This window comes from Eptatretus burgeri, chromosome 4 (assembly GCF_056783735.1).
Source record: "Eptatretus burgeri isolate ZD-2024b chromosome 4, Ebu_testis_v1, whole genome shotgun sequence".
NCBI classification, from domain to species: domain Eukaryota; kingdom Metazoa; phylum Chordata; class Myxini; order Myxiniformes; family Myxinidae; genus Eptatretus; species Eptatretus burgeri.
In genome coordinates, this window is record NC_140964.1 from 89528792 (window position 1) to 89551291 (window position 22500).

General features: G+C 43.0%; 2 long non-coding RNA genes across 2 annotated transcripts in view; one reads left to right on the forward strand and one right to left on the reverse strand.

Annotated features, from left to right (window-relative positions):
- LOC147028639 (uncharacterized) overlaps positions 1-22500 on the reverse strand; it is a 182242-nt gene that overhangs the window by 136026 nt on the left and 23716 nt on the right. Inside the window, exons 2-3 of the long non-coding RNA XR_015057643.1 lie at positions 16075-16481; positions 6749-7328 (exon numbers count right to left, since the gene is read on the reverse strand). This is a non-coding gene — a long non-coding RNA (uncharacterized LOC147028639). The remainder of the gene's footprint in view (positions 1-6748; positions 7329-16074; positions 16482-22500) is intronic.
- On the forward strand, positions 5456-17802 carry LOC147028641 (uncharacterized). The gene is made up of 3 exons (XR_015057646.1): positions 5456-5593; positions 16435-16569; positions 16802-17802. It is a non-coding gene; the product is annotated as an uncharacterized LOC147028641 (long non-coding RNA).

Genomic DNA, 22500 nt, shown 5'->3' on the forward strand with positions numbered 1-22500 from the left:
TGACTGCATCATCTGCAAAATCAAGGTCCGAGATCTTGACATTGCCAAACGATGCACCGCAACTTGATCTCTCCGACATCCTCCCAAAAATCCAGTCCATACAAGTGCTGAAAAGTGTGGGGGCAAGTACACATCCCTGACGAACTCCAGTAACAACTGGAAATAAGTCAGAGGCGGTACCACCACACTTCACAGCACTCTCAGTACCAGAGTAGAGTTCAGACATCAGATCGATCAGTTTCGGTGGCACCCCACGAAGACCAAGAATCCTCCAGAGGACATCCCGATTCACTGAATCGAACGCTTTACAGAGATCAACATAGGCTGCAAGCAGCCCCTGCCGAAACTCTCGTCTGCGTTCAGTGAGGACACGAAGAGCAAGGATACGGTCAATCGTTGACCTCTTTGGTGTAAAGCCTGACTGCTCTGGACGCTGGTGCTCAAGCAGATGGTGGCGAACCCTATCAAGAATTATCCGAGCAAAGACCTTGCCCGGCACTGAGAGCAGCGTCACCCCTCGGTAGTTGTTGCAGTCTTGGCGATCACCCTTCCCTTTCCAGAGAGGGACAACAAGGCCCCTCTTCCAGTCAGTTGGGATGATGCCTGTGTTCCAGGCAGAGCACAAAACTGCATGCAACGACACGAGTGCAGCATTTCCACCAGCCTTGAGAAGTTCAGCATGGATGCCACAGATCCCTGGAGCTTTGCCCCGTTTCAACTGGTTCACCGCAGCCCGTGTTTCCACAAGCGATGGTGGACCACAGTTGATTCGAGGGTCAGCAACAGGGATTGTAACACCCTTGACGTCCAACTCGACAGCTGGGGGATCAGCCTGGTACAACCGCTCAAAGTAACCGGCCCAGCGGGCCTTCACTTCAGACTCCTCTGTCAAGAGCCTACCACTCTCTGCTCGAACTGCAGTGCTCCGAGGGATGGGCTTGGATGAACGTAATGCGCGAATTCCCCTGTAAGCGGGACGAGAATCACCTGTCCACAGGTGATGCTCTACCCCTCACAGATTCCTCGCACATAGGCCTCCTTGTCCACCCTCAGTGCACGTACAGTTTTACGCCTCAGCTCCCTGAACAGCTCAGCTCTGCCATTCAGCCTGGCCCTGCGACTCTGGTCAATGGTATCCAGTGTCCCTTGAGAGACAAAATTCTTCTTTTGCCCTGCGGTGAACTCCAAGGCGTCCACCGGCAACATCAAGGACGGTGGTCTTGAAGGTGCTCCACAACTCTTCAGGACCCCTAAAGCACCCAGACCCCCAAGTGTCCACTCAGCCTGTTCGCAAACTCCTCAGCTACTCTCTCATCCCTGAGCTTGGCAACATCCAGCCTAGGCTGGGATGGTACCATTCTCCAGGATTTAAGGTGCAGCTTTAGAGTTGCTACAACAAGCCTGTGGTCAGTATTGAGGAACTGAGCACTCCGGTAGACCCTGCAGTTCTGGATCATCCTCCAACGACCGTCAATGAGGACATGGTCAATCTCCTTTGCCACACCGCCAGCGTTGGAATACCAAGTCCAGCGATGAGCTTGCGGGCGCTGAAACCATGAACCAGCCACCCTAAGTCCATGACTTCTTGCAAAGTCAAGGAACTTAGTGCTATTCTGGTTCATAGTTCCTGACCCATGGGGACCAACACACACCTCATAACCATCCCTATCAGTTCCAGTCGATGCATTGAAATCCCCCAAGACTAGAAGTGTATCTCGTCTGGGGCACTGATCAACCACAGACTCGAGTGTGGCGTAGAATGCATCCTTCACGGTAAGATCACTCGCCTCAGTCGGAGCATAAATAGAGACCAGGGAAATGACACCTAAGGAGTGACGAATCCTTAATCTCATAATACGCTCGTTGACCGGTGTTACCTCAATTATCATTGGGGTCAGCTTATTGGCCACAGCTACAGCAACTCCTTGGGTATGGTAACCATCAGAGCGACCAGACCAATAGTAGGTGTAACCACCCACCATTATCTCGCCGCAATCCGGTCTCCGAACCTCAGAGAGAGCTGCAATCCCGATGTCCAAACGCTTGAGCTCAGATGATAACAGAGACAGGTGATCATCCTCTCTTAGGGATAGGACATTCCAGGCACCCACCCGAAGGGACCGCCTCAGGTTAACCCAAGGAGACCGCCGTCTGGTGGACGACACCTCAGCACCACTCCGACACACTCTCCCGCAATCTGACCCAGGGATGTTACCCCGTGGTTTCCCTCCTATCAAAGATTGGGGGTCCCGAAGGCTTTGCCCCAATCCCATCATCCGGTGAGCTGCCCTGCGAAGGGAAGCTGCACAGGAGGTACTCCCACGGAGTGGGTTTTCAGATTTTTTTGCGTTTTTGCGTTTTGCGGAATGAAGCGTTTTACGGTGGCTGGAGTGCAAATCCTGCCACCAACCTCCTAATAAGAAGTAACCCAACTGCAGGAGGACGTCCGCAGACACAGTTGGGCACTAGATATGGATGGCCGTTGGCTCACAAGGAGCTCCTCCGCCCTATATAAATATATACATAAACATAGTTTTTCACACTATGTCTCAATTTTAGAAATTCTGCCGATGTCAACGTTTTAACCTCAAAAAAAATTGGTGGTTGAATTCAGAACTGATATGAAAATCCTGTCCAAATTTCAAGTCAATCAGATAAAAATTGTCAATTTTAGAAATTTGGCTGATGCTGACCTTTGGCCTATGTTGACTTCAAAAGAGTGACCGCGATATCACATGGTCATGTAACATGTGGTATAAGGTTTCAATTTCCTCTACCGAATGGTTTTCGATGTACGCTCTTAACAAAATGCAGACACGTACGATATACGTACATACGAACGCTACCGATCTTCGCAAACGCAGAGTAAATATTACAGCGTCATCTTGACCAATCAAATTTGCTGCTCACAGACACCACCCATGTCCTTGTTTCTCAAGACTGTACGTGGTCAGGTGTTCTATGAACTCAAGTTTATTTTGTTATTTATATCACTGGGGGGGGGGGGGAAGCCATGATGGAATGTCATTCTCCTGATCGCATGCACTGAACGTTAAGGACACCCTGTGATTTCCCTTGGTGAGGAACTGCTGTTATAACGAATTCTCAATGCAACAAGACTCTACCGTTTCATGTAATTCATTAATAGCATCGTCATTCTCCACCATCACCACCCCTACACTGCCCTTTCCTTCACCCTGTCCTTACCTCTTCATCAAATTAATTTTATACTATACGTGCATCAGATGTTCAGTTCAGTTGCAGGAATGCAGCCACAAAAGAAAAAGAAACACTTTTCTCAGTTATGATTTTTTAACAGCCATGCTGTTTGTAAGCATTGCTGAACATATTTCTTTTTTAACCCTCTGCCAATACACTGCCTCAAGACAGAGACATATTATACAGAGACAAGCACACCATTCAAGAAACATCAGAAAAACGCCATTCATTCTCACTTCGACACAACATCATCAATATCAAGAGCACGGAGAGCTACATCTCACAATGTACATAGTTTTCCACGAGAGGCTTCTCCACATCATGACAGGTGTGTTATGAAGTTCATGAACATTTTCAAATAGGCAACTAGTCAGTTGTCATCGGCAAAGAACTGGAGAGATCCTTGGTTAGTGCTTCTCGAGTCAGTTATCAATTAACTCAATGTTTTGATGCAAAGGATTGCCCATTCTACCATGTCACCGACCCTAGTTTGAAACTGTCTTTCCAGGCTGCCATGAATTGGCGAACCCTCCTCGTTGCCTACCTTCCTCTCCACCCACTCTTTTTCAGGCCTTAGCAAGATCGGAATTTCAATTACAGTTCAACTTTCTTTGTTAATGACCAATTTACTTAATTCCTTAAGGAACACTGAACAGTTGGCCTCAACTCCCCAACCAAACAGAGCAAGGATTTAGGGCAAAACCCAAACAAGCATAAAATTCTACTTGGTGAAAAGCTCTGGTTGTTCTTGCAATGTCGTAATGATGCTTGAGCTGGATGGTGTCGAACTTTCTTGTATCAATGACTTGGCCAGAAAATCCTCCAGCCAACCAAAAAAGGGTTACAAATGTCGAGAAAAGTCAACAAATCCAAAGGCTTGTCCTCCAGGAGACAGCTTTGCAAACACTGCAAGATGTCTTTCACTAGTACTTGAATTTCTAATGATCCCTGGCTCACGATCAGAATGCTGGGCAGACAGGGATCTTCCGACAGACACTTACCAGTAAATATCCACAGAGGATATGATGAGTAGTTCCCTGTCAGTTTACATAACGTTTGTACTGAAAAAATGAACCATGTGCCATGTGGCTCTGAGTGTTTCTGGGTTGGATTTCATGGATAAAGTGAGAATTATCTAAATATGCATTATTTCCAAAGGAACATGGTATTGTTATTTTGTATGCAGCCTGTGGCTGCTGGTTGCATCATTGATATGAGTGCGGCTGAGCTGCTGATGCAGTGCCTCCTGTTCCCAGTAAGCTTGTACTCATTTAACCGACCTCAGTAGGATGACAGGCTGAGTCAACTCACCTGGTGTTATTTAGCGGCTCAACAGGGGCTCAAACTCAAGACCCTAAGAACTTAAGCCAGCCACCTTAACCGTTAAGCCAACACCAGGCTTACCATGGTATTAAAGATCAGTCATCTCAGGACAATCTCCTTTTCGCTCATGACCCAATGGGGACGATTGTATTATATGGGAATCTAAAACTTACTCTGCACAGAATAGCGATCTGTGCACAAGAACTTGCCCAAACGATTTTTTGTCTGATTTTGCCCATGAACCACAGCAGTGGCCAGTGGTGTAACTTACAGGCAGAAGACGTTTGCTTTTCCATGACATATCCAAAGACTGGGTTACCTACTCCAAGCCTGATTCTTGATTTTTAAAGTTTTCCATCCCCAACCCCCATGGAATGGGAAAAAAACAAAACAAAACAAAAAAACAAGACAAACGACCAACAGAAGCCTCCCGGTTAGAGATACTGTGGTGAGTGGCACTCGGGAACGAGAGAAGGGCATGGAGTGGCTGGGAGGAAGGAGAGAGAGAGAGGAGTGAGGGAGAGGGGGGTTTGATTAATTCTCCCCCATGCCAAACCACAGCTCCAGGCTGCTGATGTATGGCGGCTATTACTGCCTGGCACAGAGGGACAGGAGAAAGGTGGAAAGGAGACTCAGCCTTGCTAGAACCTCAGCCTCCTTTTCACTTCTCACAGTAGCAGCCTTCTCATCCACCTCCACCACTATACTCTTTCACCACCCTCTCCTCCTTCATCCCCTCCACCACCCCTATTCCCTCATCCTCCTTAATTTCCCCCTTCTCCCTCTTCCCCCTCCACCACCACTCCTCCCTCTCCCCCTCCACCACTTCATCCTTCCTACCTCTTTCCTCTCCACCACCCCTCTTCCTTCTTCCCCCTCCACCAATCTCCTCCCTCATCCTCCCCCATTGCCCCCTTCTACCTTTCCACCGTGCCCCTGCTTCTCCCTCCCCTACTGCCATGCCAGAATGCCTGTCAGTGCTGCGATGCGACCTGCCAGATCGATTTCCTTGATACATTGCTGTCGCCACGACACCACACCTCAGCTGGAGGTTGGTCATGCACAAAGCCTATCTATCACTCACTCATTCACTCACTCACTCTCACACTCACTTATCTCTCTCATTTCAGATGCAATTGGTGTCAAGAGTCAAACGGGAAAGTCACAGCTCATAAGACCAGTGGGGATACTGTTAAAATTTCTTCTAATTTTTTTTCAGATCTCCAAATATTTCATTTTTAAACCCCACCTAAAGTGCATGACAATGGTGTGGAATAACAGACCATCTATTACATCAGCTACACAAATGTAGTGGATCTCTTTTTTTTACCTCCCTGTCCCCCTCATCTACTCATAGACTACACACACAAATCTGAGCAACTTCCCCCACACCACCCACCCCCCCCACCTCTTTCCCGTCCATACAAATTACTCATTTAAACTGTTTCTACAGTTTTATGTCATACTATAAGAGCATTTTTTCTGAATTTCTGAAATCCCAATAACCCCACCCCTCAATTATGAATCTAAAGTACTTGGGGCTCTGTTAACATACATTTCAATCTGTTATGTTGAACAAGAGCAGAGATTATTTCAAGTGATTTGGCAAAGAAATGCATGAAACATTATTTATTGATTTCATGTGTGTGGTAAAGTAATTCACTCACCATCAATCATATCAACTGGCTTGGACGTTGTTACAATGTTTACTTCCAAGCAGATGAACAAATAGGGGGGGGGGGGACATTTATTCCTCAACTTTTGGAAAAAACTTACAAAACTACTTATCCCCATGTATAATGGATGCCATAAACAGGACAATGATGGACATATGCTAACCACACTGAGAAGCAAGGATAAGCTGATGTTCTGGGCATTAATCCTTCATCCTCTTTTGCTCTGACGAAGGGTTAACACCTAAAATGTCAGCTTTTCCATGATTCCCATGGTGGTTACCATAACTCAATCAACATTCTGTTGATTTCATCCATTGTTCTATCTGTCCGCCGAAGCAGATCAACACTCGCCTTCACCAGTAACACGCTCTTCATTCTACTTACTCATGTGTATAATGACAGCACCTGAATCTTTCTGCTGATCTGGAAATGATAAAACAATGGTCTGATAAATGGAACATGTGCTTCAATCTTGGAAAATCTTTCAGTCTCACTCTATCGCTGTGGAAGGATCAAACTAACCCACTTACCTATTTACTTGGTCATCCACTGGAAGAGATTCAGTCTCTTGAACTTCTAGGCCTCAGCCATGACCTTTTTTAGGCCGATCACATGGCAAAGCTGGCCTCCAAAGTAAGCCGCAGACACAGTGTTTGATGCTCACACATCGCAGGCAGGTCCGTGGTGTCTCCGTTTTCCACCATCTTTTCCGCAACATTACTTCCTCTGCTCTCTCCATTCTCCGACCCTCCCTATATCTGCTCCAGGATGCACACGTTCTTCAAGAGACCGCTCCTAGTTAAACTTCAAAATTATAGGCTGTGCCGACCTCAACTGTTTTATTTCACACTTTTCCCATTTATGGAATGACATTTCATAGGCTGTTCTCTCTCATTCTTCCCTCCAGGGCTTCAAGAATGCAGTGAACTGCCACCTCTTGTCATTCCCAATCCTGACCCATGATCTTTATTATCCCAATTAACTCTTTCCTAACCCAACTATCTTACTTGCTCGTTTCAGTGTTTCCACCCTTCCTCATTTCCTGCAAGTTCGTTCCCTCGATACTTGTCCCACTGTCACCTCAACTTTGCTCTTCTATGAGCCTTGCTCCTGCAAAGAAAACATGAATGGTTTGTCAGTTATTTTAACCTGGCCAAGGGAGAAAAAACAATATTGGCATTGTTCAATGGGTAAACTTACAGGAGTGTAATTTAGCTGTATGAGGTTCAAAAATGGAAAGGTCTTACAACTATGAAGCTGTCTTCTACAAAAGAGAAAAGTTCACACAATTACAAAACTCTGTCCCTGATACAAATTGCCAATTCTTGCCCTCCTCAAGGCTGGAAACTGCTAAAAAAAAAAAGCAGCGTTCTTGAACTCAGTCTTTACTCAAAAGGCCAAGATCTCAAATCCATCCATTCTTGTAATGTCCAGTACTTACCCTTTCTCCTATTACAGAATGTTCCCTAAAACATGTGACTTCCCCTCTGTCATAGTGGAGAAGTTTCTTACCCAGCTTGATACCTCTTCCGTAACAGGTCCGAACTGTATAAGTGCTCTTATCCTCAGGCACTGTGCTTCAGTCCTGTCACACACTCTTGCCTCTTTCTTTCACAGGAAACTGTTCAATTTTGGAAAATTGCAAACATCGCTCCTATCCAAATGAATGATTCTAAAACTAACCTCTCAACTACAGACCTTTCAACTTTCTCCCCATCATAAGCAAAGTAATAGAGTCCATCGTTGTGGCCAACCTCAAGGCACGAACTCGCTAACCTCTTGCAACCAACTTGACTTCAGGCCTGACGATTCCACCATGGGCTTCTTCTGACACAGCAATGAATGGATGCCCTGAACCAAAAGCAAGTGGTTAGGGCCTTCTCATCTCACTCAGGCCTTTGAGACTGTCTGGCATCCAACCTTGATTTCTAAGTTGTCTTAATTTTATATTCAGGGTCCCATACTGATGTGGTTGTCTGATGTTCTCCAAGGGTAGAAACAGTAGGTTTCCCTTGATGGTATCCTTTCCCTTTATAGTGGGTTTACAAAAAGCATTCTTAGGACAGATGTCATTATTAATCTATGTCAATGATATTGATGTAGATTAATAATAATGGGGATGATGGATTGGATGTTCACACTGAGACAGCTGGTAGAAGAGCGTTGGAGGTGCAAAGTGACATGGCATTGGGATTTGTGGACCTGGAGAAGGCCTATGATACTGTCCCAAGAGAGAAAGTGATGGCAGCACTAAAATGGTTGAGATTGTTGGAAGCAGAAGTTAGGTTGGTTGAAGGGATGTACAAGGGAATAAGAGGAAGAGTTTTGGTTGGTTCTAGGATGTCGGATGAGTTCAGCGTGAACATGGGTTTGAGGCACGGAAACTCTCTTAGCCCAGTTATGTTTATCATGGTGATAGAGCTGGTAAGCAGAAGGATAAAAATGAAAATAATTCTGGGGAGGATGTTTTATATGGACGATCTGGCTGTTGTGGTAGAGGGTAAGCTGGAGATGCAAGAGGTACTGGGGAAGTGGAAGGAGGCATTCAGGAATCATGGACTGAAGATGAGTATGGAGAAGATTGAGGTGATGTGGGTCAAGGAGCAGAGAAAATAAGTGAACATCAGGTTAGAGGGGAAGGAGATCAGACAGAGAAATTGGTTTAAGTATCTGGGGTGGAGGGAGGTAGGTGACCAGGGATGGTAGGTCAGAGACAGCGCTGCAGAGGAGGGTATGGGTAGGTGCGAATGCATGAAGGAGGGTGGGTGGAGAGAATGAAAACACAAAAATATCAAGAAAACGAAAAGGGAAAGTTCTGGTGTCATGTGTAACGCTGGCCTACCTTTGCAGTTGGGAGATGGTGGCATTGACAGACTCATCAATATTGGTTGCAGGTCTGTGAGAATATCTGGATCAGGAGGATTGTGAGAGTGAACGTATTGTATGTCAACTTGGTACAATCACCACATTCAAAACTCCACACAGGTTCAAGCCCGTGTCTTTCCGAGAGTGTTGCCCTCAGGACAGCTCATCAAACATAATGCCCCCAGAGCCACAATCATTTTAATCCAACACAACAAATTTTCCTCCATTCTCAAATAAACTCCATTCTCAGTTCCCCATCCTCCATTCTCAGTTAACCATTTCAAAATCCAAGATCCACAATGTCAATCCAAAACTGAGACCAACATTTTCTATCAAATGTGATCAAAGATTTAAAGTTTATTTTGAGGAAGTTTGCACCATATTCATGGATTATGAACTTTATGTGCACTAGTAATCTCTCAAGTATTGAGGACTTTTCCAAATGCGACCAGATTTGCGTTTGCCAGATTGTAGCCCAGCTGAATCATTGTGATGCTGAGATTGATCCTCATCTTGCAGATTTTGTGGAAAGAAGAAGCAGCTGTTAATGTTCTCTGCAACTTGGATGTTGGTTGTTCCCAGACGTCGTGCATTCCACTTTGTGCCATCTCCGAGTAGGTAGCTATGATGACCCAATTACTGCAAGATCTGTTGGGGGGGGGGGGGTGGGGGGGGGTTGATAGTGAAGTCGCGAGTTTATGTGCGTGGTTGCGGTGTTTCACTCTGACCCATTGGCCCACTGCAAATGAAGGTGACTTTTCTCTCCACCGCTTGTCTGCACATTCCTTCATTTTCTGCTGTTGTTTCGCAATAGACTTTGCCATGACTTCAATCTTCATCTGCCGATGTAGGTGGTTTTAGGAGAGTCAGTGGCAGGCATAAGTTACACCCTATAATTAGCTCCGCGGGCGTCTTCCCGGTCTACAAATGAGGCGTAGAATGATATGAGCGCAACAGAGTCTGAATTGCCTGATCAAATGTCTGTCCATCAGCCAGACTTGCTTTTATGCTCTCTTTGATAACTCTGTTGAACCTCTCCACCCCACTGTTGCTCTGCGGATAACATGTAGTGAGGTGATGTTCGATGCCATTGGTCTTTAGGTATTGTGTGAATTCCTCAGATGTAAATTGAGGTCCGTTGTCTATCATAATGGACTCGGGAAGCCCCCATCTTGTAAATATCTTGTCCAGGATGCTGATAATGGACGAAGTGATAAGCAATCTAGTAGCCACGATCTCAGGCCATTTGCTGTGAAGATCATGGACGATGATCAAGTACTTCTGGTTGTGAGATGCAATTCGAACCTCAGCGAAGATGTCCATCTGTAGCTGTTGCCACGGTTTCTCTGGCCATAATGTCGGCTGAGGAGGAGCAGGACGTGGATCTCCTGCTTTCTCGCTGAGGACGCATGCTTTGCAATTCTTCACAAACTGTTTGATGCGTGTGTCAATATCCGGCCACCATACCGAATCGCGACATTTCTGTTTCATTTTGACGATTCCGGGATGTCCCTCATGAGTGAGATGTATCACTCGCTGCTGTAGTTCTTTTGGGATCACCGCACGAGTGCTTCGGGTGAGACAACCTTCATCAAAGATGGATAGCTCATGTCGAATCCTGTAGTAGGGTGTAGCTCCTCTGCTTTGTTGAGGCCAGTCAGTTTGGAGAAAATTGCACAGTCTTTGCAGAATTTCATCCTGTTGAGATTTTGATTTGATCTCATTGCAAGTCACTAAATGTTTGGTTGCATTTGCAATAAAGGTATTTACACAGTCGTCAACTTCACTCATAACCTCATTCTTGGTGTCCATTAGTGGGGTTACATGACTGAGCATTTCGCCAGTTGATTATGGGACCCGCCAAGTATTCGATGTCAAGGTCAAACTGGTAGAGATGGACTGAGCACCTGTAAATTTGAAGTGGTCGATGTCCAGATCCTGACGTAGCGATTAGTGTTGTCAGTGCTTGATGGTTTGTGCGGAGCGTGAACTTTCTACAATACAGATAGATGTGCCATTGTTCACATGCATAGATACATGCTAGCGCTTCACATTCCCCTGTGGAGTATTTGCATTCCAACTCTGAAAGTGTGCAAGATGCGAATGCAACAGGTCGTTCACTACCTATGATCCATTGTGAAAGTACTGCTCCCACTGCCGAACCTGATGCATCTGTCATGATGGTAGCCTTTGCATTGGGATCAAAATTTCCAAGGACTGGAGGAGATATGACCTCCTCCTTCAGCATGACAAAATGCATGTTGCTGGGTATGAGTCCATTCCCAGGGTACATCCTCGCACAGTAGTTTACGAAGAGGTTCAGTGATCTCTGCGTAGTTGGGTACAAACTTGAGGTAGAAGTTGGGAGTCCCGAGGAATGATGCAAGCTCTTTTGCATTTGACGGAGTAGGAAGAGTCCTAACTGCTTCAACGTTGTCCTGTGTTGGGTACACCCCGTTGGCTGTCACATGATATCCAAATAAGTCCATCTCTGATGCTGCAAAGATATACTTTCCCTCATTCAGTGTTAAGTTGCGTTTCGCTAGTTTTGACAACACTTCATCCAGCCGCTGTTCGTGTTCTGCTTTGTCTTTCCTGTAGACGACGACGATGACATAATCAATGAGATTGAGAGATTCACAATTCCAGACCGGACCGAAGAGACGATTTTCTGAAATGCACTTGGTGCAGAACTGAGGCTGTATGGCATTCTATGATACTGGAACATGCCTACCTGTCAGAAATACAGTAAAATGGCTGCTCAGTTTTGCTTGAGGTACCTATCGGTAGCTTCTCCTCAAATCCAGCTTTGTGAACTCTGTGGAACTGTGGAATGAAGCAGAAAGTTCATTGATGGTTGGAAGTGGGTATTTATCAGGAAACCAGCTTTATTCACTGACTTAAGATCAACACAAAGTCGTAACTCCCCATTCTTACCTCATGCAATGACGAGATTCGACGCCCATGGAGATGAATCAATGCATTCATTGATGATCTCTGGTTCAAGGTGTTCTAGCTCCTGAGAAACCTCTTCATGAACAACGAAAGGTAGACGTCTCAAACCTTGAGATACTGGTGGAACCGCAAGGTCCACTCGAGGAACGTCACAGTAACTCTTATACTCCCTAAATCCAATAAACAGGGAAGGATACAGATGTTTGTACGCATTATCTTTGTCTGTATGCATCGGTCAGGTCTAAATGTTTGAACCCAAGCTTGTCGAACAGGAGGACACATTAGGCTCTTTGCTTTTGCAACATAAAAGGTGAAACAGTTGAGCTTGATATCCCTGTTGTTCACAAGAACAGTTATCGTTCCCAACACCCAGATGATGGAGTCATCGTAGGCTTGAAGTGTAGATTGCGCAGAGTTGAGTGGATAAGACGAAAAGTACTTAAGGTAGAGATTGTCGCTCACAACGGAGACTTTTCTCCTACATCAATGAGTAGTGATACCAAAATCCCCACGATATCAACTTCACAATCCTTGAAGTTGCCCCCTTGCTGAGGACGGAAAGGCATTTTGTCTACGATGGTGTACACCATGTGTTGTCTTTCAACATTAGAAGCACTTGGTTCATCAACCTGATGAATGGATGATGTCCACTTCTTTGATGACCTGCATACTTGTGCAAAATGGTTCATTTTAAAGCAAGCACTGCATTGTTTTCCACGTGCAGGACATTGTGCTTTGATGCCATGTTGTTGACCACAAGCTTGACATGGCTTTGTTTGAGGTACGTGGGCAGGGCGTGGATGGAACTGCGGTTGTTGGTTGGTTTGAAGCCCTTGTATATGAGCTGTCTGCAACCATGGTGCCTGTTGCATTCCTGGTGTTGAGGTTGCTGGAGATGTATGAATCAGCTTAGAATCCATCATGGCCAATTCTATCTGGATAACCAGGGCTGTAGCCTTCTCTCAAGTGAGTCGATCATCCTCCATTTGCAACCATTCCCGAACACGAGGAATGAAAGTCTTTTCTATGAGCTGATCTCTGATGAGCTCATCTGTTAAAATCCCAAAATTACAGGTAACAGCCAATTCAGAAAGCGAAGCAACATATTGTTGGACAGGTTCAGCATTTCCCTGGTAGCGCTGATGGAATTTATACCGTTCAACCATAGTTCTCTTTTTCTGCCCAAAGTAGCTCTGACATGCACTCACCACATTTCTGAATGTGTAAGTATCGGCTGTTAGCTGAGTGAACACACGCTGGTCCTTGGTGCCCAAGCAGTGAATCACGATCGCTCGCTTATGAGTGTCTACGACATCCTTACCGTCTCGGCTCGTAGCTTCCAAATAGGTTCGAAAAGCTGCAAGCCAGAGGCCATGGAAGAGGCGGGTCCCCCAGAGAAGCCAAGAAGGGAGGTGAGTTGGAAACTGTAAGCCATCCATCCTCATCACCAAATGTATTGTACGTGAACTGGTACAATCACCACATCCAAAATTCCACACGGGTTCATGCTCCCGAGCCTTTATTCCGATCGCCCGTGTCTTTCCGAGAGCGCTGTCCTCAGGGCAGCTCAAACATGATGCCCCCAGAGCCACAATCACTTTAATCCAACACAACAGTGAAGAGTGTGGATAGAAGGAGGATGAATTACTTGAGGACATTGGTGTGCAAATAAACTTGATTGGGAGTTTGGTTAAAAAAAAAAAAACTAAAAAAAACAGCTGTCTGAAGTTGGCTGGTCACATGATGCGGATGGAGGAAGACAGAATGGCAAACAGAGCAGATCATTTGAGGGGCAAAGTATGAGAAAGAGACGAAGACCGTGACTGAGAAAGGGAGATTGTGTGAGGAGCTATTTCAATGAGGTGGGGGTGGTTGGAGAGTGGAGAGAGTTGCCTGAGGACAGAGGGAAGTGGATGAATATGTGGTCAAGGAAGGGCAGAAGATTAGTACAATTGGACCTCACATTTTATAAAGGGAAGAGAAGGAGAATAAGATCAATGATATACCTGATTCTTTTAAAAACCAACTTTACCATTTTCCTTATGACTCCACACAATGGTGGATGGTACATCACTCTTCTTAAAGGCTGGACACAGCTAAATCCCTATCATCAGATCGAGACAAGATAAGCTGCTGATCAGCAACTTGGAACATGACATTCAATGCCATTAAGTCACACACTCTCACTTTCTCCACAAGGATCAGCCATCAAATTATCCAATCCACTTATCTGGACAGCCCTTAGAAGAAGTACAATCCTTGGAATGCCTTGTCCTCAATATCTAGCACAACATTTCATCACAGGATAATATCTCAAACTGGCATCAAAGGCCAATTTCTGCCCAGGTGTTCTCTGTAGGGTTAAGGTGCTCAAAAGCCACACCAAGCTCATCATTGTCTATAATGCCTTCATTCTCAATAGAGGATGGTTCCCTGCTCTGGGCTTGTGCTCCTGCTTCCCACCTTGCTCTTCTTCTGATGGTCAAAAATAAGACCTACCGCATTGTTGGGATCTCACAGCAAGCGAAGATTCCAAGGGACAGTCACTCTCCCACTGGCAGCAACTTGTTGGTGGGCTCTCTATTTCATACAAACTTACATCTGGCCTTGTTCCTCATGCTCTCTCATAACCACCCCAGGTTGCCCGTGTTCCTCAAGAAACTCTTGCCTGCTCTTCCTTCCAAAGTCGAGGGCACGTTGTCCACCTGCATTGACTTGTCCCCTTATTCCACTGATTGAGGAATCATCTCCTCCTCCCCACTTCAGTATTTCAATTGCACTCCAATTGTTAGCCCGTGTGCTCATCCATGCATGTCCATGATTTCTTCTGTGCACTTTAATCCCTCATTCTTCTGTGTGTGCTGAATCTTTCCCATTGTTCCTTTCCAGGCCATTGCTCGGCCGATTTGTTTTGTTATTCCTCGATGTGCATGTCCATCCCAACCGCTCCCCTTTAGTAGTAGTAATAGTAGTGGTAGTAGTCGTCTGTAAACAGTCTGCCTTTGTCATTTAGCTTGTCCCTGAACCTAGATAGACCCTTGTATAAAAACGTGCTTAACGAGGTTTTCTGAGAATGGCATTGGGCCAGAAACACTGTTCGAATATGCAGTGCTTGGAAGGTGAGAGCAAACGATAAACATTCAGTGAAGATTAAGTTTTTGATGAAGAAAAAGGCAATAAAATAGCATCTGCTCATCACATTGTTTTGCTACAGCCCATTCATAGTTATTCCTGCTCGAAGCAAGGGAGGGGAAGCAGCCAGTCAGCATGGTCTGGAGTGAAAGGTAGAAGTTACAAAAACTTACAACATCGACTGGCAATTTCATCACCCGAGACACATTTTATGATTGCAGATCTCATAACCAGATATGCCAGCACCAAGAGCGCACATGTATGCAAGTGGCTGCTAAAGCCGATGAGTTTAGTCAGATCCATGTCACTTCCACTTACAAGATGAGTGATGATTGCACCAGAAGTCATTTATAATCGCGAGAAAAATGCTGCTTCATTACTTGTGCTATCAAACTGAATTCATAATACATGGTTTAACAGTATACATACCCATGATATTCCATAAACATAAGCAAAGACTCGAAATTACCTGCATGCATGCCCTTTAACCAGCACGTTTCAAAAATACAGTGTAGTTAAAAGAAAGTTTCACTGGCATGGAGTGGTTTTCGCTGTTATTGTGGGAGAAATATTTTACCGAATTTTTACTATCCCTGAAACAATAATGCCCAGGTCAATTTATTGATCTCCAAAATGGCTAAAGCCAATTTAATATAGATTATGACGACGATTCGCTTCTCCTCGACTGCATGAAAACCTACTGAACTGGATAGAAATGCTCTCAGAAATTGAATTTAGACACCATGAAAGTGAAGCAAAGCTTCTTATCAAAGCCAGAACAATGTGTGGTGGATCAGAACAATGACCAGAGTCGCAATGACCAATCTGTGTGTTTGCTCCATTAGCAGAATGGTGCACTTATGTCACAATAGCATTCTAAATGGCAGAGACGGGTTGTCCGTACCTTGCTTATTCGTATCATTTGTTGCGGTCGGGCCACAGTTGTGCCACCGTGAACTTGCCGGTGTGATAACAGACTCCGAGGGTAGAAAGTCGCTGCCTGCCGACAAGGTTCTATCTTATAAACGAAGGAAGCTATTGTATGATGTACTGAATGGGAAAGTAATGGTAGAGATGATGACAAGATCATCAAATTAATGAATATTGAATACAATATGATTACAAGAATACAGTCCAAGTCCAACTCCACTCTTGTATGCATTGTTTGAGTTAACAGCACAAGCTCCTCGAGCTTTGCACAGCAGAGGACTTCATGCTTCTTTTAATTATTGTGATTGTGATGATGTGCTTGTGTGGACAACAGGCAGGGAGGAGTATGGCAGACAAGTTGTGTTTGTTGTTGGTTCGGATCTGTACGGCAAGAACAAAAGGCACACAGTTGTTGGAAAAAGATTGAATTTTTTTTTTTTCCAAACATCGTGATTCCACAACAGTGGAGGTATGTATGCGATAAAATATTTGAGTATAGATGTTCACGGTAGGACATCACAGGAAAGTCATGCATTTTTATATTTACAGATGAATGCAAAAACTTAACTGATTACAGAAGAAATTAAGCATCATTATGTAAGAATGCAATTTGATGGTGGTCGTTTTGGACGCTGTGTACAGTAGCAAACAAAAGTTAATATCTATTCTTACTAACACGTGATGTTTTTCACCCGTTACAGGGACGGGGTCAGGCCACATTTCACGGATTTGTCAAAGCAGAAAATTACAGCAATAAATATTTGTGCGGCGTGAAGATGGTTTTTCTCTTTTCCAGGGTGGAAATAAACAATTGTCTGCAAACAAGGTTGTGGGAAATCAGAGAAAGGTCAGCTGAAATTAGACCATTAATCAGGCTAAGATTTTCAAAGGCCAACAGACTTCAGTGGGGAATGAAAACGAGAGATTCTGTTGTTCGTGGTGTTCGTGTTGATGTCGTCGTCACTGCTGTTGTTGCTTTGATTTAAATGTTCATTTAATGAATCTAGGCAAAGTATATTCAATGCGGGATGTCCATCAAGAAGTAATGTTTCCCTCACAATTTGTTCAAACTCACAAACAGCGTACGTTTTAAGAAGCAACACGAAGGTGTATAAGATTACCGCAGTATAAACTAATCACTTTCGACAAAATGCATCATGATTCAACGTCTTATTATACATCCACCAGGAATATGCATTTTTATAAGCACTCATTTCATTACATTATTTCTGCATCAAAGATGTATTTTGACCTTTCACCTTCAGTCGATTGGTTCTACCTGCACTTGATACCTTTATTAAAAGGGGCACTGGTAGCTAATTTTTCAAGCGTTTAATGATGACTTTATTGGTGGCTTGGGGGTAGGATAGCTTAGAGGTGTGAGCATTTGCTTCTGAGCTGTCTTGTCTGAGGTTGAATCTCGATCTAGCTATAAACTGCCACCCTCGTGTATCCAATGCAGGATGAGGGATCAATGTCGCAGTTCATCGGAAGGACATTGAGTTGGAGGCCACATGTAACGGCACTGGTCATTGTTGGATGTTAAATATCCGTTGGTGTCTTATAGGCGTGTTATCACCGGTACCATGAATAAATTACAAATTTCTGCCTGGACTGCGAATAGCAAATGGTCTTGTCTTCTCGGGTATCCCTTAACATCAGGTTACGCTGCTTGCCATTTCAAGTGTGGTACCAGTCTGGGCAACAGCTTCGGCACGATAAACAAATTCAGCACCTGCTTCGGATACAAAGGGCAACCAATATTAGTGATGGCCTAAGGTGAAAATCGTTATCCACTAAGCTGGGACCACCGTGGTCTTTTACATGTTCAAAAAAGATTTTCTGCATGAGGATTGAACGAGCTTCAAGCTGAAAATGTATATTTCAATCCAATAGGTGATGAAGAAATGGAGAATTTCACATGTGACATGCATGGCACAATGAGGACACTTCCAGGTTATTTAGTGTGAGGGGAAACCGATTCTTGAACCAAAATTTATCCAAACATAGGAGACACCGATCTGGCACATCTCAAAACTCGGCTGGAGGAGGGGACTGATGATCCTTTCGACCATCCCCGCCCCCACCCCCAATACTTCCATCACCTCCCTCCACCCTTGCCCGAGACACCAATCTAAATTCTAATCAAGCATCACTTACCACGCATGGCGACGACAGCTCTGGAGACGCCGCCTGGCCTGACCCGGGCACTGCGGGCCTCCAGATCTCATTTCGTCCATGTCAGCTCGTGTTAGCATCTTCCTTCCTTCGCCTCCATCTCTCCCTCTCTCTCTCTCTCTCTCTCTCTTTCTCTTGCCCCTTCACTACCTGTATGTCTGCCTCTTTCTCTTTCTCTCTTTCTCCCCCATGAGCTCAAAACCTTGTTTGTCAATGCCTTTCATATTTCTGGATTACTGCATGAGTATTCAACCAATATCATTGCGTACAAAGCAATGGTGGTGTCTATGTACCTATAGTAAAAGCTACCTCGTTAATAAGGATGAGCGATTGAAAGTGAAAGAGCATGTGCATCATTTGTTTATCATCAATGTTATTGTCTATCCTTGAGACATTGATAAGACAAACTGGATGCCAAGGACTGACTGTTGATTTTAAGCTTTGGTACTTTCAATGCGACTTTCAGACAGACGGTGGCCCGGGACACGTTTATTTACATCTCCAACTCTAAATAATCTGGCATTGGAGTCTTTCTTTAAATATCTTTCTCAGTCTTTTTGGATGTAAGCATATCGTTTCCTGTCTTTCTTTCTCCTTCATTCACCCAGTGCATCATTGTCTCTTGCCTACGACATCTTTCTTTCTCTCCCTTTGTATTTACACACTTGCTTCTCGTTCTTGATGGCTGTCGACCATTTCTTCAAATAATGTCTTGCGTTTGTACACCTCAGGTTCATCCATCACTTCGTTTCGACCACTTGAAGGTTTGTGACAGTGAACGTAAATGCAACCATTGCGCAAATGTGCGTATTTAATCCTCTGACACATCAATTCTCCTTCCATCAATTGGCATTTTTTCCTGCCAGCTTCGCGAGGAAGGTGTCAGCTTGAAACGCCTCCAGTATGAGACATCAGCACTTCCAATGGGGTGTGGAATTTGTGTCGCACACAGATCACAATCGATAGAGTGAGAACATTTTATAAAAAGCATAAGCACCAAATAATAGACACATGTATCATATTACCAGCAAGGCTGGCAGGGCAGCCTTGAGATATGCACTGTCTAGCGTGGGTTCAAATCTTGGCCCAGATAGAAATTGCCACCCTGGTGGATTACATGGAGTGCGATACATCAATGTATTGCGCCATCCCTCGGCCAAAACGTTAATCCAGAGGACCCGTCTATCAGTACAGAATTCGTTGGTGGACATGAAGATTCCACGATGTCTTTCAAGAAGAGTAGGCTGGTGAGTTCACAAGCATCCTGGACGAATTACAAATTCCTTCCCAAGTCACCTCAAGTCGAATGTCAGGCCTAGCCAGATAGTACGTGAAAGACTTGGGACAAAAACGGTCCCTGGCTGACCACACAAGGTGAGAATAATTGGAGCTGATAAAAAAGTAGTTTTAATAGTATTCATAGTCGTCATATTTGTAGAGGGAGTTGTATCATAATGCCAGCAAAGAGTAGATTTTCAGAACACCAATGGAGCAGCAAAAATAAATGGACAGGGGATGGTGTTTTGATCAATTTTCCATCCTGTTTTTCATCAAAGTTGGAAAATAGTCGATTCAGTTTTGTCGACGAAGTCAATACAGCTTGGTATAGTGATTCAATCAAACGTAATCCATGCAGGCAATCCAGTATATGGTGAGTGGAGTTTAACGAACCCAGTCCATGTAGTCAATCCGACACATGTCAAGGAGTCAGTCTCGTGTAATTAGAGTCAGATAACAGAATCAGTCCAGCATGGTCTATGGAGTTATTCTAGCCTAGGCCATGGAGCCAATCCAATGTGGTCTGTGCAGTCATTCTGATAGCGCATGGTCCCTGCAGTCAGTACAGTGGCACGTGGTCCCTGCAGTTAGTACAGTGGCATGTGGTGCCTGCAGTCAGTACAGTGGCGCATGGTCCCTGCAGTCAGTATGGCGGCATGTGGTGCCTGCAGTCAGTCCAGAGGCACATGGTGCTTGCAGTCAGTACAGCGGCACGTGGTCCCTGTAGTCAGTACGTCGGCACATGGTGCCTGCAGGCAGTACAGCGGCATGTGGTCCCTGCAGGCAGTACAGCGGAATGTGGTCCCTGCAGTCAGTATGGCTGCACATGGTCCCTGCAGTCAGTTTGGCAGCACGTGGTCCACGTGGTCAGTCAGACCTATGATCCGTGCTGTCAGTGCAGCGCATGGTCCAAATAGCTACTCTAACGTGCACTATTGGGCCAACGCAGCATGGTCCACAGATGGCACTGGCTGCAAACATTGTGAAACTTCGAACCAAATTGAAACTAGCATCTGCTGAGATCAAAAGAGATTCGTGTCTGATAATCAAATTGCATGTTTGTAACACACGACATATCAAACGGGTGAGACAGATGGTATTAGCCGTGCTGGTACGCTGGATCTGTATCAATGCAAGATGCTATTTTTCAGCAAGTTATCCCTCCCACTCACTCGAATTATTTTCGTGCGTTCTTCTTTCTCCTTCCGACTCTCTCCAGTGTAATGAATGGCCGTATGATTTCAATCAGTGTAATTAATAACATTAAGCCGCCATTCAAGGTAATTAATAGCCACGAGTCTTCCAATCAGCGTAATTAATAGCTGCGTGGCCTCATCTGCTACGAGTGTACTTGCTGGAGTGGGGTTCAATAGCACGGTCTGGAGACAGGACGGCGAGGGTGGTTCTTAAACGTCTTTCTTCATCAGGTAGTCAGAGGTCATTGATTCGGTCCTGAAAGTTTCTTCTTGAAAGACACAATATCATTTTATGCATGCGAGATGATTGGACACTTTTGCCAAATTGTACAACCATTAGCAAAAGTTTAAATAACATTCACGAGATAATAAACTATTCCAGGTATCAATCCTTGATAAATCAATACTGTGGAGTAAAAAAAAAATCATCGTTTTTATCAGTGAAAACCCCAACATTTAATAAACAAAAAAACACCAATATTAAATTTTAAAAACACAACATTTCATTAAAAAAAAAAACGCAATCTTTAATTTTTAAAAACCCAAAATTTAATTTAAAGAAACAACCCAAAATTTAATTTTTTTAAAAAATCCTATATTTAATGTAAAATGCCAATATTTAATTTTACAAACCCAGAATATTTAATTTAAAAAACACCCCATATAAAATTTTTAAGACCCCAATATTTAATTTTTTTGAAATCGTATATATAATGTAAAACACCAAAATTTAATTTTAAAAACTCCCAATATTTTATTTTAAAAACCCCAATATTACATTTTTTTAAAACCCCGATATTAATTTTTTAAATCTCAATATTTAATTTGAAAAATCCAACATTTAATTTTAAAAAACACCCCAAAATTTAATTTTAAAAATCCTATATTTAATGTAAAACGCAAATATTTCATTTTAAAAACCAGAATATTTAATTTAAAAAACACCCCAATATTTAATTTTTTTGAAGTCCTATATTTAATGTGAAACACCAAAATTTAATTTAAAAAACCCCAATATTTAATTTTCAATAACTCCAATATTTAATTTTTTAAACCACAATATTAAATTTTAAAACCCCCCCAATACCAATATTTAATTTTAAAAACTACAAGATTTAATTTTTTAAAACCCCAATATTACATTTTTTTTCATCTCAATATTTAATATTAAAATATCTCACTATTTAATATTTTAAAATTCCAATATTTTATTTTAAAAACCCAACATTTAAGAAAGAAAAAACAATATTTAATAAATCTATGTATAAATATGTCCAGATCCATATATACATATATATATATATTTTTTTCTGTGTGTATATATATGTATGTATGTATATGTATATATATATATATATATATATATATATATATATATATAGACATATATATATATAGACAATATATATATATAGACAATATATATATATATATATATATAGACATATATATATATATATATAGACAATATATATATATATATAGACAATATATATATATATATATATATATATATATATATATATATATATATATAGACAATATATATATATATATATATATATATATATATAGACAATATATATATATATATATATATATATATAGACAATATATATATATATATATATATAGACAATATATATATATATATATATAGACTATATATATATATATATAGACTATATATATATATATATATATATATATATATATATATAGACTATATATATATATATATATATATA